Genomic DNA, 8,352 nt, shown 5'->3' on the forward strand with positions numbered 1-8,352 from the left:
GACCTCCGCCCCCACTTTTGTTGATATTTAGTCGGTCATTCGCACCTTACCCGCTTTTGGCAAACTATGGCCTTCTTGCAGCCAAACACCTCGGATCTCGCTTTTGATGATGTAAGGTTGGGCATTCAGACCTTGCTTCACCTGCTTTTCACCAAATATAGTCGGACATTCACACCTTCTTGCAGCCGAACACTTCCGCTCCACCTTTTAGTGTTCTATGGGGCATTCACACCTTTTTTTTCACCGCATTTTATAGATTATGGTTGGAAATTCTCACCCACTCTCCTCCGAAGACCTCTCCTCCCGCTTTTGTTAATATATAGTCGGGCATTCGAACCTTTTCTTAACCGCTTTTTACAAATTATGGTCGGACATTCACACCTACTTGCAGCCGAATACTTACGCTCCACCTTTTAGTGATGTATGGTTGGCATTTGCACCTTTTCTTACACTCTTTTTATACTGATTGCTGAAGATTAAGTTGTTCTTTCTCAAACTACAAAATTTTTTAAATGTTGAAACTTGATTTGAAGTGGGTAAATAAGGAGGACAAACAGTTTTAAGTCAGGCTGATAGAAGGAATTAATTTTATAGCAAAATCTGTATTTCGTCATATGTCAAGAGATGCTTATTGCTGAAGAAGTTCTTTCTCATTCTACAAAGCACAACGTTGTTTATCGTTAAAACTTGATTAGACATGAATAGATATGAAGGACAAAGCAGTCTTAACTTGGTTTGAGTTAAGGAATTCGTTTTATAGGAGAATCCGAATTCGTGCATAACTCGTAAAATAAAGCTTATTTTCGGATTCCTGAAGAATGAGTCTGGTTCTTTCTCATAATACAAAATACAGTGTTGTTTATTGTTGAAACTAGATTAGAAGTAGATAAATATGAAGGACAAAGCAGTTTGAACTTGGTTTGAGAGAAGGATTTAATTTTATTGCAAAATCCGAATTCATGCATAACTCGTCAAATAGATAGTGATGTGTCGTTCGTGAGCGATTCGTTCGATATGAACTAATTTTTATATGACTCGGGAGTAAGGAGTTGTCTCAGTGAGTGATTCGTTCATTTTCATGCAGTACCCTTCCTCACCACATGGCAGGGGGCAGCTTCATAAGCTCATTCAGCAGGACAGGAAACAGTATTGATTCGTTCATGACTCAACTCCTCGGCTGACGGGTCCTCGCACAGGAAACAGTATTGATTCGTTTACGACTCAACTCCTCGGGTCTTCGTTCATTTGTCACGTTTAAAATTCTACGTTTCATTTGACAGGCTGAAGAGCAGTAGGCACAACAGTTCGTTCACAAACCGGATCATTAATCTCATAGACTATTCTACCATCAACAACTTGGAAACCACAATCGACTCTCTAGATGCAGAAAAAGCATTTGATGGAGTGAACTGGAAATTTTTATTCGCAGCATTAAACAAATTCGGGTTTGGGTCACACTTCATCAACTGGATAAGGATATTATATAGCTCCCCAAATGCAAGTGTCAGGACAAATGATCAAACTTCTCCAAGCTTCAGTCTGCAGAGAGGTACAAGACAGGGTTGCTCACTTTCTCCCTCACTTTTTTGCTATTTTCATCAAACCTTTACCAGCTGCTATCAGACAAGATAGAAATATTAAAGGCATCCAACCCCAAAATATTGAGCATTCCTTCCTTCAGAACTCACAGACGTCTCTCACTCACACGATCACACTCATAAATAAATTCTCAGCACTTTCTGACTACTCTATCAACTAGTCTAAGACCACAGTTCTGCCCATTAACTGTAGGGTCCAGAATATACCTGCGATCACTTTACAGTCAGGAAATATTAGATATTTAGGCATAAACATTTCCTCCAGGCTCTCAGAGCTAACACAGTTAAATTATGTGCAATTATTAAAGAGAGTAGAGGACGATCTCTCTCGTTGGAAGTCCTTACCTATATCACTTATGGGGAGAGTTACAACCATTAAAATTATGATACTACCAAAAGTTAACTATTTGTTCTCAATGATCCCCATAAAACCATCTACTACTTGGTTTAAGTCACTAGATTCATGCATCTCCAAATTTCTGTGGAAAAACAAACCACCACGTGTTAGTTTAAAAACCCTACAGAAGACCAAGGACAGTGGTGGATTAGATTTACCTCATTTTCAGCACTATTCCTTAGCCAATAGGTTACAATATATATCAAAATGGTTTAAACCTTGCTGTTGTCACAGTTCCCAGAGACGTTGTAATCGTTGAGGATTCTATATTCACCCCCTCATTAGAGGCACGTGTTGCAGATTGATGACACTGAATCTTCTTCTCTGTTCATTGCTGGCATCATTCCCAGCATCGTAAGTGTTCGTGGCATTGTTAGCCTCTTCTTCTGGATCTTGATATCGAGCATCCTTTTGTATTTCTAGTTTGTCAGTCCTCTCTCTTCGTTCACCGGAGTCTTCGTCTCTTTGTCCTTGAGTTTAGTGATTTTTTGTTCTTTTGATGCCTTGACACAGTGTGACAGGTGATACCACGTGGGAGATCCTTTAACTTGGACTGCTGTCCCTGTGCTGCGAAATGGCTGTGCTGCTCAAATGGTCTCTCCTTCATCATATACACAGTTATTTATACATCACCGTCCACCATGAAGCGTTGTCCCTTTTTGTTTCTCTCTTTGTTCTTAAAATGCTGTTATGCATGTCTAAACAAAACCATTAAATTAGATCATTTTGGCAATAAAGCGATCTACAATGTGCTTGGTCGCAAAGCTGCTCATCTGTGGTAAACAGCTCTTCAGAAAGGCATTCTTCAATTGATTTCACTAATTTTATGTCATAATTTTGTGATTTCTTACAAAACTACACTTCTTCTCCCATCTGTCTGAGAACTTAATATTGTCTGGGTCCCGTTAAAACATGTAAAACATTTTTCCCATCTAATTCCTTGTTTACTTTAAAACAAGTATTCCCCATTTTCTATCCCTTCAGTAGCCAACCAGTTTGTATGGAGTACACTGGAGCAACTTGACTGATCAGTAAAACACTGCTTTTGTTGTCACCGCAAGGCTTCCCCCGTCGGTTGTTTCACTGAGACACTACTGAGTAACTACAACTCAACACAGTTTATACACATAACATTCATATACATACTAACAAACAAACAAACAATAATTTATCGCAATTTTCTCATCTCTGTTTGAACGTACACCCAGGTAAATATTCCTGTAGTCTTTTCATACCGACTATGGACCCATTCATTGTTTAACTTCACTGTTTTGCAAATCCTAATTGAATATTACACATTGACATTGAACTTTACTGGATAAGCAGGTCTTCATTGCATTCAGCAGCCTATATGTGAGCATCTATGTGTAAGTTGTTCTTCTTTGCATTTATCAGCAGCAAGCAATTCTTCATTGCACATGCATATGAAAATAGTAAAACAATTCCAATGCGTTAGCGAAACCTTCTATATCACAGTGGTTTCTAAGGTCTATTTTAAGTTCTTTGCCATCAGTGAGATGACATTGTTTACAAAGTGTGTCAAATTATCACTGAAGATCTTTTCAGGAATTTCAAATCTAGAAATGATTTATTGTACCCGTGCTTTTGCTACTGAGAGTGCATCTGCTTTTGCGCATGGAAATATTTCAGACCATTTGGTAAAAACCTGTTGTCACTGAGCAGAATCTTTTCCCTTAACATTAATTTAGTTCAATGAAATCTACACAATAATGAAATAATTAAATCCAAACAAATATGTTGAAAAAGATACACTGGCTTAGGGAATTATCCTCGTTTTGGTCTTAGATTGCCCGGTGGAATGTATTTTAAACATATTTGACCTGCTAGACAAAACTTTATTCATTTATTTATTCTAATAAGAAAATTTCAATAATTAGTAAAACCATATGCTGTAAAAACCTTGTTCATTATTGCTTCCATCCCTCCTGTTGAGACATGACATGGTCCGTGGCTCAATACTGCAGCATATTTAAACAAATTCTTTGGCAGTATGGTTTCCTTCCGGTCATTCATACGAGTCTATTGTAGATGGCAATTGAATAACATCTAATAATGCTAAAATATTTTTAGTTTATACATTTAGCTGTGGATGTCAACATACCTGTTTTTCCAATGCTGTGTTAACACATGTACAGTTGAGAAGGCATACTGACTGTCAGTGTAAACGTTAACAACCTTTTTGTTATTTAATTTACAAGCTTCAGTTAAAGCTACCAATTCGACTGCTTGAACAGAGTAATTTTTTGGTAGTGGTTGTTTTAAGAAAACTTCACTTTCTGTTACTACTGCAAATCCTATAGCATTTGTGTCATCAGGGTTTTTTGCTTGACCTGTCGAATAAATATAGTTATTTCTGCATTTTCATAACGTATATCAGTTAAGTCTGGCCTGGGTAAAACACTGATGGTTATTTCTGACATGCAATCATGAGGCTTTCCATCTGTGGGGTAGGTAGCAGTGTGAATGGATTAAGTGTAGCACATCTCTCGACAACAAGGTGTGGCTGTGAAAGAAGAACAGTTATGTAGGAGAGATGTCTGGTAAAGATATTTTGTTAAGTAACCATATCACAGCCACTGCATGAGGTACCTTAAGTGTTAATGGGTGAAATAACACCATAATTGTTGATGCCTGCACTGCCAATGGCTTCTGACCATTGATTCAAAAGTACAATCTCGTCACTTTTTCCCCCTTTCAGTGGACACTGGCCCCTAATTACCGCAATTCAGCAGGGGGTCTTTCATTAGGAGTACTGGACTCCCCCGTGCACGGTTTCAGCTCCGACCCTGGACAGCGGAAAAAACGTCGAGATCTGGTTTGAGGACCCAATTGTTGAGAAAATTCTCTCAATGAGACTCAGAGTTGCTGGAGTCAGTTAATGCAAAGGTTTAATCTTGCAGCAAGCTCAAGAATGTGTGTGTGTATGGGTGTATGTGTGCGAACGTGTGTGTGAGTTTGTGTGTGTGAGAGTTTAAAGAACCTGTTATGCACAGGCAGGTCTTAACTAGTATGGCACGGGTCCAGCCTGTCTCATCTTTTTTGGAAAGTCCAGCGCTCGGCCGTAACCCTTCTGTCTGTTTGGACTCTCACATACATTCGGTTGATCATAGAAAAACGAGAACAAAACTTTTTAGCCCCTTGAATTCATAAAACAGACATGGTGCAGTTATTTCCATTCTAGAAAATAAGAGTAATCACCAGCATTCCTATAAATTCTGGATATTCTAACAATCTGAATCTTTTTTAAATGTTTGATGAAGCCCTTTGTTGTTCTGTTTAGAGACTCAGCTGATCATAAACCAAGTTTTGCTCTTGAACCAAGCTTCTAAACTCTTCACCTTTTTCATTTCTCAGTTAGTATTCACTTTAAAATTGATTAAAAGAAAAATAAATGAATGCCTATCAACAAATGTGGGATCTAAATTCTAGTGCTTCCTCTAAAATAATTTCCTTTCTCAATTCAGAAATGTGTGTGTGTAAGTCACAACACCCGTGACACCAAAACGGCTTTCTTTTCTCTCTTTTCTCTACACTCTGCACTGTGAGCACACACACCAAATCAGAAAGGCTTTTTTCTCTCTTTTCTACATTATGGACTGTGGGGACACAAAACCGCTCTCTCTTTTTTTTTTTTTTTTTTGATTGTGTGCCAGGGCGTTGTCTCACGTATTAGATTATGCTTAAGATACGAATGGGTTTATCAGTCACATCAGAATCCATACATACTGATCCTCCCGTAATAAAATGGTCGGATCTTATCAAACACACTTTGTTTCTTGTGACAATCAAGTCAGCGAAACAGCGTATACACGTCAAGACACTGAATCAAGTTTGCCACAAGAACTCATAAGTTTGGCAGTATTGCTCTGCCGTCAGCAATCATACACCCATTTTATTTTCGTGAGACATGTGCAGGCACCTGTTCATCTACTGTTCTATCACTATGAATTAGTTTATCTATTATCAATAAGGATACTTCTACAACTACTATCAAAGTATGTCCGGACTTCTTATGTTGTCATTTGCTATATATGAATAAGTGGGTAGCTACTGACAAGCATTAAGCATGTCACACAGCCCAAACATATAACATTTCAGGACACACCACACAGTTAGCAACCACAGTGAAGCGTGTCAAAGCCCAAACATGTAACATTCAACAGGACACTTACACAACACATTCAAATCAAACAGTCAGACAACATACAAGAACATATACCCCAGCCGGCATTGCTCCCTGCCTATTTTCCTACAACTCACTATGTGTGCGCACACCTTTATTCACAAACTCTTCAACTTATACTCTTTTACCGAAGCTGCTACAGCTCGATTGGCCGAATACCCTTAGCTCCTATTTAGGTGAAATTGACATCTGCCTTACATGTAACAGATTAACGGTTTAGCAGTTTTAATTTAATTTGAGTGAAGGAATTCATTTTATAGCAAAATCCGAAATCGTGAGAACTCATGAAAGTAAGCTTATTCTCGGATTCCTGAAACTTTAGATTTGCTATTTCTTTTACTGCAAAGTACAACGTTGTTTTTTTTGTTTAAATCTTTCTAGACATGGTAAATATGAAGGACAAAGAAGTTTTAACATAGTTTGAGTGAAGGAATTAATTGTATAGTTAAAATCTCAAGAGTCTGCTGAGAAAAGAGAGTGAATGCAAAGTAGACTTTAACACGGCTCTGGGAGCGAGCCGAGTGCGGGCTAACCAGGAGAATTGCTTGAAAGAAACGCGACAGCGAATGAGCGGTCAGAACAAAGCCTCAATACGGTGTTCCCGTGGTGTTTGTGGCTGCCTTGTCTTTTGCACAGAGTTAAAGACAAGGCAGCCATCGAATAGGGCCCGATTGTTCCTACTTGGTCAGCCGAGGAGCAAGGGGGGGAGCAATCGTCTCAACCAAGCAAAGCTCACCATGGGGAAGGTGGCTATGCCAACTAGCCTGATGCCCTGCTCCCGCAGTGATGGATAATCGTACTCTGGTTTCTCTTCATAACGTACAAGTCTTTCGCCTTTTACTAAAGACTTCCGTGGAGAGCAGCACTAATGAGTTGTTTCTATTTTTGGCAGACTTTAACTTTGCGGGTGAAGCCCTTTCTGTCTGTGCAAAAGAAATCTTGTTACTGTGCAGAGTGACTTCTCTGAGTAGTCGCCTTACTTGTTATTATCAAAAGCAGGTGTGAATTTCAGATCATAATTTTCAAAAAGCTGATGAGAAACGGTGAGAATGCCCGACTATACACCATCAAATGCGGGAGCGGAGGTGTTCGGCTGTGAGTAGGTGTGAATGTCCGACCATAATTGCTGAAAAATGTGTTAGAAAAGGTAAGAATGCCGGACCATACATCATCAAAAGCGGGAGAGGTGGTGTTTGGCTGCAAAAAGGTGGCAATGTTCTACTAAAGTTTGTGAAAAGTGGGTAAGACAAGGTGCGAATGCCTGACAATGTATGATCAAAAGCGGGAGCGGAGGTGTTCAGCTGCAAGAAGGTCTAAATGTCCATCAATAATTGCTAGAAAACATGAAAGAATATTTTCGAAAATCAAACCTTACACGATCATAAGTGGGAGAGGAGGTGTCAATGTCCACCCATAATTCTTTAAAAATGGGCAAAAAAAAAAGGTGCGAATGACCAACCATACATCATCAAAAGAAGGACTGGATGTGTTCGGCTACAAGAAGGTGTGAACGTCCAACCAAAGTTTGTACAAAGCAGTTAAGAAAAGGTTTGAATATCCAACCAAACATAATCAAAAGCAGGAGCAGAGCTGTTCGGCTGCAAGTAGGTTTGAATGTCCGACTAAAGTTCAAATATATTAACAAAAGCGGGAGGAGAGGTCTTCGGAGGAGAGTGGGTGAGAATTTCCAACCATAATCTATAAAATTTGGTGAAAAAAAAGGTGTGACAGAACACTAAAAGGTGGAGGGGAAGTGTTCGGCTGCAAGAAGGTGTGAATGTCCGACCATATTTGGTGAAAAGCAGGAAAAGCAAGGTCTGAATGCCCAACCTTACATCATCAAAAGCGAGATCAGAGGTGTTTGGCTGCAAGAAGGCCATAGTTTGCCAAAAGCGGGTAAGGTGCGAATGACCGACTAAATATCAACAAAAGTAGGGGCGGAGGTCTTCGGATGCAAGTGGGTGTGAATATCCCACCATACAAGTATGGTGGAGAGGAAGCTGTGAATGGCCGACCATAGTTTGCAAAAAGCGGGTGAGAAAAGGTGCGAATGTCCAACCATACAGCAACAAAAGCAGGAGTGGATTTGTTCGGCTACAAGAAGGTTTGAATGTCCACCCATAATTCCTGAAAAATGGGTAAAAAAAAGCTGC

The 8,352-nt window shown here is 39.4% G+C and overlaps 1 non-coding gene across 1 annotated transcript; it reads left to right on the forward strand.

Moving 5' to 3' along the window:
- Positions 1-6,995: 6,995 nt before the first annotated feature.
- On the forward strand, positions 6,996-7,109 carry LOC140317170 (U5 spliceosomal RNA). The gene has a single exon (XR_011917507.1). It is a non-coding gene; the product is annotated as a U5 spliceosomal RNA (small nuclear RNA).
- The last annotated feature ends 1,243 nt before the right edge of the window (positions 7,110-8,352 follow it).

The sequence above is a fragment of the Leuresthes tenuis genome, unplaced genomic scaffold, assembly GCF_036924035.1.
Source record: "Leuresthes tenuis unplaced genomic scaffold, fLeuTen1.0.hap1 SCAF_10, whole genome shotgun sequence".
NCBI classification, from domain to species: Eukaryota; Metazoa; Chordata; class Actinopteri; order Atheriniformes; family Atherinopsidae; genus Leuresthes; species Leuresthes tenuis.